Source organism: Anguilla rostrata, chromosome 1 (assembly GCF_018555375.3).
Source record: "Anguilla rostrata isolate EN2019 chromosome 1, ASM1855537v3, whole genome shotgun sequence".
Lineage (NCBI taxonomy): Eukaryota > Metazoa > Chordata > Actinopteri > Anguilliformes > Anguillidae > Anguilla > Anguilla rostrata.
This window is the reverse complement of record NC_057933.1, coordinates 77,419,870-77,430,118: the sequence shown is the minus strand read 5'-3', so window position 1 is coordinate 77,430,118 and position 10,249 is coordinate 77,419,870. Positions and strand designations below refer to the sequence as shown.

At 48.5% G+C, this 10,249-nt stretch overlaps 2 non-coding genes across 2 annotated transcripts; both read left to right on the top strand.

The window, feature by feature from the left end:
- Positions 1-4,233: 4,233 nt before the first annotated feature.
- On the top strand, positions 4,234-4,305 carry trnaa-ugc (transfer RNA alanine (anticodon UGC)). Its single transcript has one exon. It is a non-coding gene; the product is annotated as a tRNA-Ala (tRNA).
- Positions 4,306-5,027: 722 nt separating this feature from the next.
- On the top strand, positions 5,028-5,099 carry trnaa-cgc (transfer RNA alanine (anticodon CGC)). The gene has a single exon. It is a non-coding gene; the product is annotated as a tRNA-Ala (tRNA).
- The last annotated feature ends 5,150 nt before the right edge of the window (positions 5,100-10,249 follow it).

The window sequence follows — 10,249 nt, the reverse complement described above, 5'->3', positions numbered from 1 at the left end:
AAACGGAACCTGAGCCCAGTTCCCGTAAATCAAACCCAAATGAAATTTATATTGTGCTGTGGTTGTTTTTTTTTTTTATTTTTTCCCCCAGAGAACTGTCACAAAGACGCTTTACAGAGAGCAGACGGGACACTGGGCCCCCAAAAATCAAACGAGTTGAGGTAAAAAAACTCCCCAGTGGGGAGAAAAATCCTCAAACTGAGGTGGGAAGAAATCTCAGGAGGAACCAAGAGATTGGCAGCCCATCCTCCACTGGCCAGCACCGTGTAGTGCTCCCAGTACCCAGAATGCAACACACCCGGGACATCCACAGCCCTTCCTCTTGCCGTGGGGAGATCGGCAAATTGTTAAGATGGGATAGAAATGAACCTGCGTGCTGAAATGGTGGATCCTTCTACAGCTTACCTCAGTACCATCGCACCGCCAGCAACCAAGACGGGTTTTGAAAAAACAGGCAACGGAAATAAATAAGCAAGAAAAGAGAAAGCAGGGGAGCTGGGGTGGGGGGGCGGGGTGGGGGTGGGGGGGAGGCCTGTGCTGCATGATGGGATGTGCGTGAGGGGTTTTAACAGCCAGAAATAGGTTGTGAAACCACAAAAGGGTTTCGGGTTAGCTCGTGCTGCCAGCCACCCATCAAAACAAACGTGGAGTGCTTCCATCTGGAGGCCCTCCGCGGTGGATGTGCGCGACAGCACGTCGTCCTTTCATTTCTCGACGTCTTCGGCGAGAGTGTCAAGGCAGTGATTGATTTTTCTCGCTTCGCGTCGCCACATGTCTTCAAATGCCAGCCTCTCTGCTCCCGTATGAGAGATCAGCATCTGGAACAAAGAGCAATGACACTCACCACACATGCCGCCTCGCCACGCGCACACACACACGCACCAACGCTCGAACAACACACACACACTGCACACACACACAAGTCGACACAAACACACACACACAGCACACACAGCACACACACACACTACACACACACGCACCACACCACACACACACCAAAGCTCGAACACAAACACACACACACACACGCACACACACATACACACACACACACACACACACACACACACACACACACGCACACACACACATGCACGCACACGCACACACATGCACACACACGCACACACAGCACACGCACACACACACACACACGCACACGCACACGCACACACACACACACACACATACACACACACACGCACACACACCCACACACACATGCACACACACACACACACACACACACACACCAAAGCTCAAACACAAACACACACACACACACTAAAGCTCGAACTCAAACACACACACACACACTTACACACACACACACACACCGAAGCTCGCGTGCAAACACACACAAACGCACACACGAGTATCACTCTAACGCTAGCATTATTCCGTAAACATAACTGCTTCTCAAGCGAACAAATCACCAGAGCAACTTTTCCGAAATGCCATCTCCAGCTGTCAGTCACACGCAGCCTCCAAACAGTACATTTCCGGAAAACACGAACGGTTACACATGCAAACACACACGTCCCCAGAGATTCAGTCTCAGGGGAAACGTTTCATTTCGGTTCCCCAACCCACAAAGCCACTGGACTGGGTACACTCTCAGAAATAAAGGTACACAAGGGTACAAATTCTGTACAAGTACAAAACTGCACCTCTAAACGTACTGGTGACAGGCGATTGTACCTTTCTAGGTACTGAATGGTACCTTTTTTTCTGAGAGTGTACAGTGGATTCAGCATGCCCGCTTCCTCCAGAAAAAAAACCCCACTACAATCCTCTGCATATTTTAGTGCCTCTCCTACACTCTTTTGCGAGTCAGGAAAAAGATCCGTGCTCAGGCGTGCGATGGCTTCAAGCATTCCGTGGCCAACGGAAATCCACAGAACCTCGGTTGCGGTGATCTTCATCGGGGGGACGACGAAGCAGACGAGTGCACCTGCAGGACAGGTGTTTCACCTGCACAGGTGGCCTCATTAATGAACAGGTGAAAAACAGGAAGTAGGTTTGTGAAGAGGTTTGTAAATGAGCAGAGAGAGAGAGAGAGAGCATTTGAAAGAGACCTGCATTAGCAGCAGAACTTAGTGCTTTCTAGGAAGGGCCTTAATGCCTTTGCTCTGGCTCCACTGCAAGTTTATTGCACCGACCACATTCATTATGTAAAATAAACCGTGTTAAAGAAAAAATAGTGAAACCGAATGTATTCGGTTTTGTATTCACCTCACAGAGCTTGTGGTGTACGGCGTACTCCTGTGCTCACATGAAAAAGCCCAAACAACCTCAGCTCCATTCTCACCCGCCCACCCACCCGAAACAGGGAAGCGGTGCATTGTGGGATTACTCGGTTACGAGTACGCGCGTCGTTCGTCAGCTTTGTTGCACTGCAGGGGCGAGGCGCTTGAATTTTACGCTCCGTGCGTGGGACGAGAGGTTTCTGATGCTTCGCCTCTCGCACGATTTTAGCGAGGCTCAATCACGCAGCCCCCCCTCCCCCCTTATGCCCCCCACCAATCCCCCCCTCCCACACAGTTCTCTGTTGAGTATCTCTTAAATCAGTGCTGCTGTTATGCAGATGGTCGGGTCGGCAGTTTACTGATGACAAAGCCACACGTTTAAAGAGCTCTCCATCAATCAGTGCGTACGGGGGTGGGACGGATGGGGGGGAGGGGGGGTGTGGTGGGTGGGTGTGTGGGGGGGGGGGGTGGTTACAGAGAGTGGGTGATGGAAACTCTTTCCCTCCTCACAGTGAAAGACAGAAACGGTGAGTCTTCCGACGGTTCGCCACCATCGACCGCCCCGCTGCACACACCCACCCGCTGCTGTGTGTGCCACGCAGACAACGGACTCTTCATCTTCCTCGGTCTTCATCATCCTCAGGCTCACTCACCGCTGGAGGTGAATAATCTGGCACGAATGTGTCAACAGTGTGGGTGGACTGGCACAGGCACAGGCAGTCTGTGGTTTAAACTGGGAAACTGACACAGGCACAGACAGTCTGTGGTTTATACTGTGAAACTGAAACAGGCACAGACAGGCTGTGGTTTATACAGTGAAACTGACAGTCACAGACAGTCTGTGGTTTATACTGTGAAACTGTTGGGGCACTGACACAGGCACAGACAAAAAAAAAAAAAAGAACATTTTGAAACTTCCATCTTTATAGCTACACGGGCAGAATACTACATTCACACACACACACACACACACACACACACTCACACACACACACACACACACAAACACACAAACATAAACACACACCCCCACACACACACACTTTTTTTGGGCTTTTTTTATTCCATAAAACAGATTGGCTATTGAATTATTTGGCGTTTAGTCTATTAAAAACCTTTCATGGCATCCTGTTTCGTAATTGATCCAATTAGCAGGCTCAGCCAATCGCGTTGCCAAAATGTGCAATCAGCCAATCAATAAACGGGGATTTATAGCAGCTCTGAAACTCTGCAGGAACACAGTCAAATGCGGACAGCTTTGCCAAGGTGGTAACAGCTATCATTTTAAATAGATGAACTGTCAAATTGATAACTTCCTGATACTTTCCGCAGTGCTCTCAAAGCTCTCTCTCTCCCTCTCTCGCGCGGTAATGTTTCACGTTAATGTCAACGACGGGCGCATTTGGAAACCCGATAAAAGACTCTGAAGAACAATCCTGGCCAAGTAGTATTTCCTGGTTAGCATTGATCCAAAAAGGTTTTTGAAAAATGAGGGTGTATCACCGAAAGATGAAGTGCTGATGACTGCAATAAGTAAGAGGAACTGCAGAGGGGGACCGGGGACGGGGACGGGGACGGGGAGGTGGGGGGGTGGGATTTCTCCCTGGGCTGCGTATTTGGCCAACAGACAGTCCCCCCCCCCCCCCCCGTGGAAACAGAGGGCTGCCGTAAACTTGAGAACCCACCACCGGAAGGGAGACACCTGCATTAAATGGTGGCAAACGACATTTGGTCCGGTGATGTCAGGTTCAGCTGTGGTTATTTAATGCAGAGCACAGGCCTGACTGTTCTTCATCAGTCTATGTCATACCCCCCCCCCAACCCAGCGTATACAGTGGTACCCAGTACCTGCTTAAAGAGATGCAACCCGTTCATTGCTGCTTTCAGGTGTGTAGGTGTATGAATGCATATATATGTATACACATGTATTGTTCACTTCCTGCGAATGGAAATTTGTTTGCTCAATTGCACACACAGGAAGGGGGATGTAGCTCAGTGGTAGAGCGCATGCTTTGCATGTATGAGGTCCAGGGTTCGATCCCCTGCATCTCCAGTGCTGTTTTTCTCTAATGCAGTGGAACAGCTTCTCGGTAAAAATTAGGAGCATCATAAGGGAACATTTACCTTTAGCTCTTCTCTGATAGCGCAGCTGCTAGAGTATCCGTTCTGATGAAGACCTTACTGATACGTTCATATCATAAGTGACGCTATAATCAAAGAACAAAAACTGCAAATATCTCCCACGCTTTATGTGCAAAACTCAGTGTCCAAATTTGCCAATTTAACTACTTTAATCCTTCCTGTAGGACGGAGTGTGGCACAGTGGGTAAGGAACTGCGCTTGTAACCGAAAGGTCGTAGGTTCGAATCCCGGGTAAGGACACTGCCGTTGTACCCTTGAGCAAGGTACTTAACCTGCATTGCTTCAGTATATATATCCAGCTGTATAAATGGATACAATGTAAAAGTTGTGTAAGTCGCTCTGGATAAGAGCGTCTGCTAAATGCCTGTAATGTAATGTAATGTAATGGATAGATTTTCCACCACTGTGTTAGAATTTTTATTTTTATTTATTCATAAAGGCTTTTTTTCTTTGCTTGTGAACCAATCTATACCCACTGTACCTATATATACTAGATTCATTAACCAATTCATTTTAAAATGAGCGGGACCTACAACAAAACAGGTGGTAACTATGTACTGCTTTGACCATTTGCTCATTGCTGCTCGTGGGTGTTTATGTATATATTTTTTCACTGCCTGTAAATGGACTGTGGGGGATGTAGCTCAGTGGTAGAGCGCATGCTTCGCATGTATGAGGTCCTGGGTTCAATCCCCAGCATCTCCAACAGCTTTAATTTTGCCCCTCTCCCATGATAGGGATATCATTCAGCCGTAAGGCTTCCTGCTTTACCTCTATCACCGCCTCTACTGCCTGGAAATCCGTAAAATAATCACTTTACTTTAAGGCAGGAGTGTCTGTCCAGTCTTATCTGAAAGGGGCTGGTGTGGGTGCAGTGCAAACACTTGTTTCTACTTACCAATTAGTTGAATCAGGTGTTGTAGTGCTGGGCAGACAGACAGACAGACAGGCAGGCAGACAGGCAGACACACAGACAGACAGACAAGCAGGCAGGCAGACAGACAGACAGACAGGCAGGCAGGCAGACAGACAGACAGGCAGGCAGGCATGAAGGCAGGCAGGCAGGCAGGCAGACAGGCAGACAGGCAGGCAGGCAGGCAGACAGGCAGGCAGGCAGGCAGGCAGGCAGGCAGACAGAGAGACAGACAGGCAAACAGAGAGAAGAAGAGAAAAGACAGATTTCAGCGCTGCACTGCGGTAAACTTGTGAAGGAAAGTGATGCAGTTCAGAGTGCTTGAGAGCAAGCTGTGAGTGTGGGCATGTGCAGTTGTGCGTTCCTGAAGTGCTTATTAAAGGGAATGACTGTCATTTCTATAACCACTATCTGCCCAACTGAGCACTCAATCTCCCACACTCACTACGGGTATGTGTTTCAACCACTTGTTTTTTTACCCTTTCTTCGTCTCCTTTCCTAGTACGGAAAGCTAAATGAGTCAAAAAACATGTGAAATTGACATCTGGAATCACACATTGTCAGTGCCGGTTCATTCCATTAACTCATTTTTTGACTCGTTTGGCCTTCCATGAGGTAAAAAATAAAAAATAAAAAAGCTGTTGGAATGTACCCTATTTCTATGAGTGTAAGGACTCAATCTCCCATAACCACCACTATCTGGGAACTCAATATCCCATTAACCACTCCCCAACTCAATCTGCCAACTTTAATGGCTCTGTTCCAAGCTGTATACGTGCGTTCTGTGTTGTAAGAACATGCTTGCAGGTACACTTACAAGACTACACTTATTGAGTGTAAGAACACACAGGAAAAGCTGTTCAATTTGAAACGTACTTGTGCTTTGACTTCGCCACTACTGACCCCTTACCTTAGCAAAAAACACATCAGAACTCCGAACAATTCGTAAATAAAACATACTTACACAAAATCCTCCTGCCTTCTGTTGTCCATTTTCTTGGCTGAGTAAAAAAATTCTTTGTTACACTTCTACACCTGCAATACGCTCCAGAAAGAATGCAAGAATACAGTTTGGAACGCAGCCAATGTCCCAGAAAACACCTGCAACCATGACAAATACACGCTGTATCAAAGGAAAAGTGGTGAAGAAGGTGAACTGAATGACCTGTCATTATTTATCACGTCCAACTGGGGGTGTGGGACAGTCAGTCTGGTTTATGATTGCCGCCCCTCCAAATCTCATTCCACGCCCTCCTGTGCTGCCCCAACACAGCTGGCTGCTGATGCTGTTGTTGCTGCTCTCACAGTTTTGTGAGGTGATCGATAATCCGTGGGGTCCATTCTTCTCCTCTGTGGCAAAAAAAATCAGGATGTAAAACACAAAAAACATCAAATTAAAATGCAAACGTGTTTGTCAGAGTCAACGCTGTGTGATTATAAGATGCTGAGTGAATGTGTGCTTCCTTCTTCCTGCGATGTCTTTGCAGTGTGTGAGTGGCAATCATATTTATTTCATACATTTTACTTGTTCTTATAAACTTGTTACAGTGTAAGATCACAAATATGTGGTTAGAATGTTAATGCTTAACTGAACATTCCGATGCTGCCCTGGAATTTTGAAAAAAATAAAAAACATTCCAAAAAACCTACTCTTCCAAGGGTCATCTGTTAGCAAGGGCTATTACATGCTTTTATGGGAGAAAGAGCATCTTAAAATATAACACACGCTACAAAGATTTTATGACATAACTAGATTGTCATTTCCTGATGTTCTTTCATCCATTCCTTTATCTAAACTGCAGATTTCCGGTTAGAGACACAGGAGTTTCCCGTTAATCTGAACGTCCGCTGAGACAGTGCCGCGCTCGGCCAGCTGAAGATCAATTATCGCAATCAGTGAACTCGCCCGGTTTTGTAAAATTGGAACGCGTTCCACGTCAACGGAACAGGAGACGGAACTTCCCCGCGCTGACCGGATCGAGGTGGCCGTCCGGTCGCGTTCGCTATTCACCGAGCGTCTCCGCGCACGACAAGCTCGTACGAAGATGAATAATACAGACGCGGAAACCCGCTGCACAGAAATAAAACAAAAAAAAAAATAAAAAAAAAAAAGCACGAAGCTGTAACAAACAGACTGCCACGCCTTCGGCGCGGTCCTGCGGGGGGGAATATTAATGCAGGTCTGCGGTTAAAGACCGGCGGCATTCATCACCAAGCGCCTCTGCGATAAAGCGCCAGTGGCAAAAGAGACGATGGAAGACGTATAAAATCGATTATTTAAAAAAATAAAAATACGGGTGGGAGGTCGAAGCGGGTTTCCGTCTGGAGAAAAAAAAAAGAAAGCAGCGAGGTTGGGCAGAGCAATGAGTTATCCGCACACTAATGCACACGTTGGGTATGTGCGCGGCACAGACCGCAGATCCCCTGCTTTAATCTCGGATAAAAGTGCATGCCTTCAGCGGAGTCCACGGAAAGGGATGGAAGAGCAGAGGGCGCCTCCGTCGCGTAGGGAGTCTCTCCTTCCGCCCGCCCGCCCGCCTCGGAACTTTTGCAACAACAAAAGAAAACGACCTTTGACCTCGGCCTGGTCTCTGAGGACGCCGCCAGCGGAGTTCTGAGGCCTTGAGACGAACGAACGCGCAGCCCCGTGATGGGGGGGGGGGGTCGGCTTCGGCTGTTTTTTTTTCTTTTGTTTTTTTGTTTTTTGTTTTTTGTTTTTTGTTTTCCGCGTCTTCGCTCGACGAGGGAGAGAACAGCCGGGAGGATCGCGGCTCCTCCGGCGCGGCGCGTAGGAAGCGCTCGGATTCCGGTGTGCGGGGGAAAAAAAAAAAGCGCGAGAACAAACTCCCCCTTTCTGTCCGTCGGCGTGGTTCGAAGCGGGACCCTCTGATGTACGACGAATCCGCTTTTTTTTTTTGCCAAACGGTCTTCTGTATTTCCCGAGAATATTTTTACGGGGGGGGTGCCGACACACCAACACGCCGAGCTGGATAGGAGACGTGCGCCACGTGGCCAAAAGTGTGCGGACACCTGACGTCCAACATCTCATCCAGAATTGTGGACATTAATTTGGAGTTGGTCCACCCTTTTGCTGCTATAGCAGCCTCCACTCTTTCTGGGGAAGGCTTTACACTAGATGTTGGAGCATGGCTGCAGGGATTTGCTTCCATTCAGCCAGAAGAGCATTAGCGAGGTCGGGCACTGATTGGGCGATTAGGCCTGGCTCGCAGTTGGCTTAGCAGTTGATCCCAAAGGTCTCGGGCGGGGTTGAGGTCAGGTTCTGCGTTCGCGCGCTCACGTAGGGCGCGTTTCGGGCCTTTTTACGGCTCGCTCGGGGTCCTCCAAACCCCCCCCGACGGGTCCCGAGGGCCGAGGGGGTTCGAGCGGAGAGACGGGCCGATGGCTCGGCTCTCGAAAATGACACCTCTCCGTTATCAGCGACGGCCGGGCGCGGGAACGCCTGTGAGCGGCGGCGTCGTTTCTCAGACGCGGCGGTGGAGACGCGGCGGTGGAGACTAACGCGCCCCGGCGACGCGCCTTGGCGACGCGCCCCGGTGACGCGGGCGTGTCGGGAGCTGAGAGGCGCACGCCTGCCTCTGCGGCACATTTGGGGCAGAGACCCGAGGCTGAGCGTGCCGATTGGTTCAGCACAGAGCCGCACACCTGCACTCCGATTGGTTCAGCACAGAGCCGCACACCTGCACTCAGAGACTGGTGCGTTAATGAGGACATTTCTACTGGAGCAGCTAAGCAACGCACACACACACACACACACACACACACACACACACCTATGCCCGTACACACACACACACACGCACACGCACACACACACATACACACCTATGCCCGTACACACACACACACACACACACACACACACACACATACAGACGCACATATGCACATACACACACATGCATACATACAAACTCACACACGCACACACACAAACACACACATACACACCTATGCCCACACACACACATACACACACATACATACACACAAAAACAACACAAACACACAGAACATACAGACAGGCATGTACGCAGAAACAGACACATACACACTCAAGCACGAAAACATACACTGCACACACAGACGCACACACATGCAAATACAGGAACACACACACACACACCCACACACACGTCCAACTTTATTTTGCCGTGTGTAGTTCGTATTCTTGTTTTCTACATGCTTTTGTGGCTCCTAGCACCTCCAGCACTGCTTTTACAGTTAACAGATTATTGACTCATTTTTCTCAACTTGCAAACAGCAATTTCACTTAATAGTTTTCTCCACCGAAAAGCACAGCTTTAAAAAAGTCACTTTTATGGTTTCAAGAAACCCTCAACATTATTTTTTTTGTACTGAATCTTGGAAGATGTATTGATGAATTGCATTCGGCTCATTTCGTTAAGAAACACCTGCCACCTGCAGCTGTCTGTGGTTCCAGCTGAAGTCCTTAATGGAACATCTGTTTTAGAACGCTACTCAGTGACCCTCTCCATTAGCCAAACTGGGCAATTTATTGGCTCTCCAAACAACGTTTTTTTTCACCAGAGTAGACTTCCTGTTGAAGACGCTCCGCTCTGTAGATTTCCCACAAACCATTTTCCTTTATCAGAGGAGGAGGAGAAGAAGAAGAAGAAGAAGAAGAATAATGGGGTGTCTCACGGCATAGCCTGTAGAGCACTATCCACATGCTCATTGCGAATCACGAAATCGGCGGTTCGAATCCAACCGCATGACCTTTTCGCACGTCTCTCCCTCTCTTCCCCGCTCTTCCTGTCTCTCTCCACCGTCCTATCCAATGAGGCTGAAAAGCCCATATAAATATCTATTTTTTTTTAAATTATAATAATCCACCCAGGAGTACTGTGGATGTGACCTGGGGCCTGTATCTCAGAGCAGTGTTACTGACTTGGGCGGAATA